Source organism: Chelon labrosus, assembly GCF_963514085.1.
Source record: "Chelon labrosus genome assembly, chromosome: 21".
NCBI classification, from domain to species: Eukaryota; Metazoa; Chordata; class Actinopteri; order Mugiliformes; family Mugilidae; genus Chelon; species Chelon labrosus.
In genome coordinates, this window is record NC_140354.1 from 10006506 (window position 1) to 10012949 (window position 6444).

Here is a 6444-nt window from a genome sequence, read left to right on the forward strand (position 1 = left end):
GCAGTGGGGAGTCATCCAAATCTGGACTCGATTAATCTGATTACATTTGCTTGGATATGCTGCCACCTACCGGACAGAGGTGATCACGTCAAGAGACACTTCCCCTCGGATGTTTAATCTTTCTGTCTTTTTAGAATAACTCTGCTCTGTCGCGTCCTCCTTATATCCTCGTATCACCTGCAAAATAAATTACACGGATTATCTTTTTTAGAGGGTAGATTATTTATCACATGGTCCAGATCAGAACTATTCTCAGCAGCAACGTGTGAGCAGAGCTGGCAACTGAGTGGTGTAGGGAGCCATCTAGTGGACGTTAATGCGTCTGACACGTTTAGGCTTCAGAAATATTCTCAAACTGTTTTCCATGCTGTATGTCTGACTGACAGAAGCAGTCAGGTTGCATTTGAAATGTGCTTTGCTGAATAACTGATCGCACAGATGAGTAGGAATCTTTTACCCCTTGGACATCTACGGGTCAAGGTTCATCAGGAGAGCCTGCAGCATCTTAGGCGACCCCCTCTCACCCCTTCCACTGCCTTTGCTCCCTACCGCCATCGGGTCGAAGGTTGCAGGGCATCCGAACTAGAACAACCGAACTCGGCGACAGCTTCCTCCCTGAGGCAGTCAGAACTCTGAACACTGAACCCACTCCCTAACACATGCACACTTATACAAACACCTAAAACGTTGCATAAGCCGCTTTTAACTAAGATTGATATGTAAAACACTCTCTACAGTTTTTTATGATATATAAAATTTGCTCTATAGTAATTTGCATCACCTTTGCACAGCATTGTACAACTATTACATAGCTTAATGCTCTACTTATAGTTGAATCTATAAGTGGAAACTTTAACTGTATAGGGAATGTACAATGATAGTAAGTACAAAGTATAGAGAGCAAAGTTTAATTGTGTAATGTGTGAATACTGGCATTGTTCAGGATAACTATAAGTCATGAAAAATGCCAAATAGGAACATTAGGAATAAAGAGGAACTATTTTAATCCAGTTTTTCTTCCCTATTGATTAGTACAGTAAATTGTTGGAGTAGCATTCATTTGGGTAAGGAAAACAGAATCAAAATGGTTTCCTCTGATAGTTAACAGACACTAGTCATGCAAGTTTCTGATGAGCAACACCAACAGATGTTCCTAATAAAATTCCAACTCCTCTTTTAGAACCGAAGAAGCTACTTGGATGTGTGGCGAAAGGTCTTTAAGAAACTCTACGTCAACTCAACTCTTAGTCCAGTAGCCTTTGTTTCAGCTTAATTTTTGGACATAGATTCCACTTGTTTGTCTTCTGTTTATATATTCTTCTGTGGATTCTGTGACATAACGTATTATAACAGAGGTTGATAAAGTGGTGAAACTAGTGTTGTAGTAGTTGTAGGAGTAGAAAAAGTACTTGCTGTCATGTCTACATATACTGTATGTAGTGCAGTAGGACTAGGAGAAACACATTGTGTGTGCACGTGGCAATAAACTGACACGGGACAGCAGCAGACAAGGACATACTTAAAGTTTGACAGTAAGTTCCCGAATTGCTGAGCTTCATTTGATGAGAAACCACAGGAAATGAGGAACCATGACAGATGCAACAAATGTTTGTGGCTAGACTCGTCAGAAAACAGGAACTTGTTTTTGTTTTACAATGTTTGAGCGTAGAAAATGAGAGGGAAGTACATTTAAGTCCAGGTGTGCTGCATATATGTATGCAAATGAGATAAAACAATGTGATCCCTCAGGTCAGGTTCAGGAAGTGGGGCATTAATTAGATAAATAAAAATGATTTTTTGTAGTTTTTTGCAGGAAGCAGAGATTAAGCCAAACACAGCCAATTAGTCTGGAATGGTGCGTTCTTGAAGACTTTTGAGAAGTAATCCTATCTAGGCAACTAAACATTTTTGAGCTTTGGCCTGCACTAAAGCTGCTAGGCGAGAGTACCTGTTTCCTGTTTTCACAGAGGGAGGACATTTCCGTCAAAATGGCAGGAGGTGTGGATTTGTTATAACAGGTTCTATGGCCAGCTTTGAATTGAATTGTCTGACGTTGATTGAAATGAGTTGGCATTCCCGGGCCGCCTGCCATTGATCCTGTGCCCAACCTACTCTCCATGTGTTGCTTGGTACATCTTGAGGTTTCTAGAATATTATGAAATAAAGCGGAGGCACAATAGAGCAGTGGTTTGCACTGTTGCCTCACAGCGAGAAGGTTGAGTGAACCTGCTGGCCATTTGAGGCCTTTCTGGGTGGAGTTCACATGTTCTCTAAGACATGCATGTTAATTTAGTTGGTTGTTTATCTTTGGGTATTGGCCCTGTGTTGGACTGTGACCTGTCCAGGGTGTAATCCGTCTCTTGCCCAATGTCAGCTGGTATGGCTGACACTCTGAGTAGTTATACAACAATCAGGCATAAAAGTATGTCCACTAAGAGGATGAGCAATAACATTCACTATCTTGTGACAATGTAATGTTCTGCTGGGATACTTTTGGATCTGGCATTTGTGTGGATGTTACTTAGACATGTAGCACCCACCTAGACCAGACCAGGCACCCACATCACATAGCAATGACATGTCTTGATGGCAGCAGCCATCCCCAGCAGGATGCAGAAAGTATTGACCTGGCCTCCAAATTGACTAGATCCCAAACTGATCAAGTATCTGTGGGATGCACTGGAACAAGCCTGATCCACGGAGTCCTCCACAACTCCCCTCAACCCATAGGACCCAAAGGCCCCCACTAACAACAATCTGTTGCCAGACACCACAGGACACCCCCAGAAGGTCCATGTCCATTCTCTAATGAGTCAAAACAGTTTTGGAGGCACAAGGGAGACCTACACAATATTAGGAAGGTGGTCATAATGCTACGTTGATCTAAAATGACATCAGGCCTACCAGGAAAGTGTAGACAATGTTGAGACAGTTACACTATGAATGGAAAAACAAAAAGCAAAGGTCAAATTAGGTCATGCACTATCTGAGCACCGTACATTTGAATTTCAAAGGTCATGCTTCGAAAACTGATACCAAGTGGCGACAACTTTTGTCAGTGCTGCTGTCGTGCAACTTGAAGTGTTTAAAAGGGAAAGAAGAGGAGGAAAGGATAAAAGAGCTAATTATCACTTATATAACAGAGGCTTGGCCTTTTCTGAAGGTTTCAGAAGCTCCCTCTACCTCTCAAAAGTTAATTTAACAGTATGATTGACATCAAAGCAGTCGGGACTCCTGCCGTTAAAATCAAAGGCTCAACAGCCAATCTCCATTCTGACCCTTTAATAACCGTCCCTTTATGAAGTTCATAAATCCCACCTCTCACTAGATCGGTGCAGATGGCGGCAGCACAGACCGAGTGTGTGTTTGCATGTTCTCATCTTTATCCCGTCACAGCAGGGCAGATACATGAAAGCCTTTGTACGGCGTTTGGTAATTGCAAAGTCCTGTGTTCTGCCTTAGCAACGCAAAAGAAGCCACAGCCTCATCAGAACGCAGCAAAATCCCAATACCTCTTATGCGGGCATTTTCCCGCACGGGGCAGTCATGCAGATGTGCACACACCTTTGAGCCACTTGACCAGTCGATAGTCTTGAGAGTGTAAAAGTATACAGAAGTGCAGATGGGACCCTTTCTCTTCTCCACACAGGTACTTCTTTGTTGTGCGTGACCTTTTGATCTAAATGAAAAAAAAGGGGGCTTTCGTGGGCCAATGTGTTAGAGAGGGGAGGTTATGCTAAAAGGGGCAGCGGGGGTGGGGTGGTGGAGCGGAGGAGGGGTGTTACCACCTTTTCATGTTACCTCTCCTCTGTTCAGCTTTAGAGCGAATGTCAACGCTGATAACAAAGCCTCATTTGCATATCATAATCCCCATCTCTCGACCCTCTGATCAGGTGCACTTGGAAGCGTGGCTGTGTTCTTTTGAAAAGAAATAGAGATGGAGGGAAAAAATAAATAAATAATAAAAAAAACAGTGTTCACTCTGAAAGCTGTTTGAAGTGCTCTGCCAGAGTTCAAATGACTGGAAAACATGTGCGTGGCACTGAGTGGCTGATTTGTATTAAAAAGAAGAAAGGTGCAGAGATGGAGGGATGAAAGGAGGTCAGGGAGGGGGGGACCGAGGGAAGTTTTTGGAGCTATTTCGGCACTAATACTTTAGATTTCATGCCACCGCATATGTACAGAAAAGGGCGCTTAAACTTTACGTGGCAGGTGCTCTGACCCTAACAGTTGTTTTTCATTAAATTTGGTTTTCACATTGTCTTTAAAAAATGAATTCTGCCATTGAATTATCAGTGTCATCTTGATTTTCCACAAATTATCACCAAAGAAACTTGTTTCCTGTTTTCCCTTCTGAGCAGTGGAGCAAAACTTCTCTGTCGAGCTTCAAAGGAGCTGGATGAAGGCGGAACAACAGAGAAAAGAGGCTTGGATTTGTGGCAACGCTTTCTGCAGAGGTCAAGGTGTGTGTTTGTGTGTGTGTGTGCGTGTGTGCGTCCTGTCTGTTATTAGCAACTCTGCATGTCATGGAAACAGATCTAAAGGTCACAGACCACCCCAGCTGAGTGTTCACACACTTCATCATCTGCCACCTCACTGATCAACAGTGGCTCTCTGTTCATGTGGGGCTGAATGTTTGGATGGTTACTAATACAGTTTCTGGCCCCTCTGGTCACTTACTCCTTCCTGGCTTGGACGCGCTGTTCTCTAGAACCTATGGTCTCTGAATCCCGGTTGTGAAGACCAGACGTTCTTTCCCATGTGTAAAGAAGGCCTCCAGCAGAGCTGCTGCGGCTCCTCAATGTTCTCATAGTCCTCCATTTGGCCAGAATTGTAAAGCCAAGCCTTGGGAGTCACTCGCCTCCACTCTGATCCACTCAACTCAGCTCTGCAGCAGAGGCTGTCCTGCCAGCTCCTTTATCCTGGCTACCACACACCCGGGGCAGGCAAAGCCAGACTGACAGTCCCCCGCTGCCTCAAGAGCCTCCGTCTCCATCCCCTTTAGCCGCCTACAACCCCTTTTCAGTTTTTCAATCTTCGAAGCAATTAGAAGGAGATCCCTTTCTTTTGTCGTCTATCCGTGGAAAAAAAAAAGGAAAGCGAGAGAATGAAGGAAAAATAAGAAGAAGGAGGGCCAAGTTGTTGTTGGTGGTGGAGCTCAGGCATAGCCAGGAGCCACTTGTGAAGCCCTTGGTATTAGAACTCACACGGTTTGTTTGGAAAGGCTTCTCCAGGGGCCAAAGTGGGATTACGTTGCAGATTGCAAGTTCCCATGGAAGGGGCCTATACCAGTGAGGGCTTCAGTGGGTGGGTTTCAGGTTGGGGGCCATAGAAGAGGTCTTTATGAGTTTGGGGTCTGTCTGAATGGATAGGGCCAACTCCCAGCATGCTAGCCCTCCATATTAGATGGACACAGAGAGGCTATTGAAGTTACCCAGACATCCCCCCCTTTATTTCTTTCATTTTCTCTCCCTCTCTCTCTCTCTCTCTCTACTCTTGAAGGCTTGGCTGTTTGCAAGTAAAAAAAAAATAAAAATTGGTGTGGGCGCTGAAATGATTCTTGTATTCATACTATTTATGAAACTACCATCTGTGATTTTAAGCTAACATAATCTAATATTACGGTTCTTCAGTTTCCTTTAAACAAAGTGACAGACCCATTAATACCAATCCAGCACTGGGGGAAAAGCCAGTTCCAGGGAGCAAAGGCCTTGGTCCAAGCAGAAATTCCTGGAGGAAGAACCCAAGACAGCTAGAGTCATCAAGCTGGGATGTCAATGAGCCTGAACAAGAAGTGCCTCTTTGAAAGGCGCTTTTCAAATAGCTTTTAAAGTGTCTTTGCTCCTGTGGGGAGTATATTACATAAGTGAATTTAACCAGGTGGGAAGAGAAAAGATGGGAAAAAAAATCATGAAGGCCATGGCTCCCATCACTTTGATCAAGAAAGGAAATCACAGCAAAGGCTAACACTCTGGAGTTCATCAACCAATGAACTGGCGTTAAATGGAAATCTTGGGAGAACCATCCAGGTCCTAGGAGGTGCACTTTCCACGACCAAGAGGCCACATGAAGTTATCAGAGAGAATGATGTGCAAGTACGAGCAGCTGGTCCTGGAGTCTGAGGACATGGGTGAAAGTAGTTACTCACAATATAGGTGGGACACTGAGGCTTCTCAGTGCAATCAGCATGGAGTCTGATAACAGAGTTGGGACGGAGAGGCTGTAAGGCTGTAGAAAAGCAGCCAAAGCAACAACAGCAAAATCCTCATGTGAGGGACAAAGTGAACTAGAAGCCAAACAGTCAAAACTTTCCATCGAATCTAAGGCATCAGGGTACTAAGGCTCAAAGAGGCACTTAAGTGATATCCTCATTTATGAACTGATCTTCTTATGCATTTAATTTCTCCAGTGTAACCAGAAAGCTTGTGAAATTATGATCAGGTT